Source organism: Schistocerca piceifrons, chromosome X, assembly GCF_021461385.2.
Source record: "Schistocerca piceifrons isolate TAMUIC-IGC-003096 chromosome X, iqSchPice1.1, whole genome shotgun sequence".
Lineage (NCBI taxonomy): Eukaryota > Metazoa > Arthropoda > Insecta > Orthoptera > Acrididae > Schistocerca > Schistocerca piceifrons.
Genome location: NC_060149.1, coordinates 867321484 through 867322296, shown reverse-complemented (window position 1 = coordinate 867322296; position 813 = coordinate 867321484). Strand labels below are relative to the sequence as shown.

General features: G+C 46.6%; 1 pseudogene; it reads left to right on the top strand.

Annotated features, from left to right (window-relative positions):
• The first annotated feature begins 468 nt into the window (after positions 1-468).
• Positions 469-586, top strand: LOC124723395 (annotated as a pseudogene).
• The last annotated feature ends 227 nt before the right edge of the window (positions 587-813 follow it).

The window sequence follows — 813 nt, the reverse complement described above, 5'->3', positions numbered from 1 at the left end:
AAGCAGAAATATCTTTAAAAAGTGTACTTAAGAGATATTCAGGAACCATTAGCATCTCCCATCACACAATAAAAATATTAAAGGAAGAGGGGGAAACACTGCTACAAGTACCTCCCACGGCTTCATCATAGCAGCAGGGATGTGGAACGAGCAGTAGAAAATTTTGTGTTTAGTTCATACTGACGAACAGATTGTCAGGGTACCGGCACAAAATATTTCCAAACGAGACATTTTCTTTAGTTTACAATGTCAGTATCGTAGAAAGCAACTGTGTCCAGTGCACTACATTTTTCACATCTATTTTATTTAGTGGCTTTTCCTACTGCCATCCCATGAGCGGACGTGTTTCGTTTTCTTTGATCCTTTGATTTATTTTTTGGGACTCTAGTGAGAAACTGTTGACTTTGAACGTCGATATTTGGATAGGTACTGGTTACACTGACATAACCTGTTAATACAGTCATTTGCGCCAACGGCCTTGCCGCATTGGTAACGCCGGTTCCCGTCAGATCACCGAAGTTAAGCGCTGTCGGTCTGGACTAGCACTTGGATGGGTGACCGTCCGTCCTGCCGAGCGCTGTTGGCAAGCGGGGTGCACTCAACACTTGTGAGGCAAACTGAGGAGCTACTTGATTGAGAAATAGCGGGTCCTGTCTCGGAAACTGACATACGGCCGGAAGAGCGATGTGCTTACCACATGCCCCTCCATAATCGCATCCGGTAACGCCTGTGGTTGAGGATGACACGGCGGCCGGTCGGTACCGTTGGGTCCGCCAGGGCCTGTGGACGGAGTCTACAGTTTTTACAGTCATT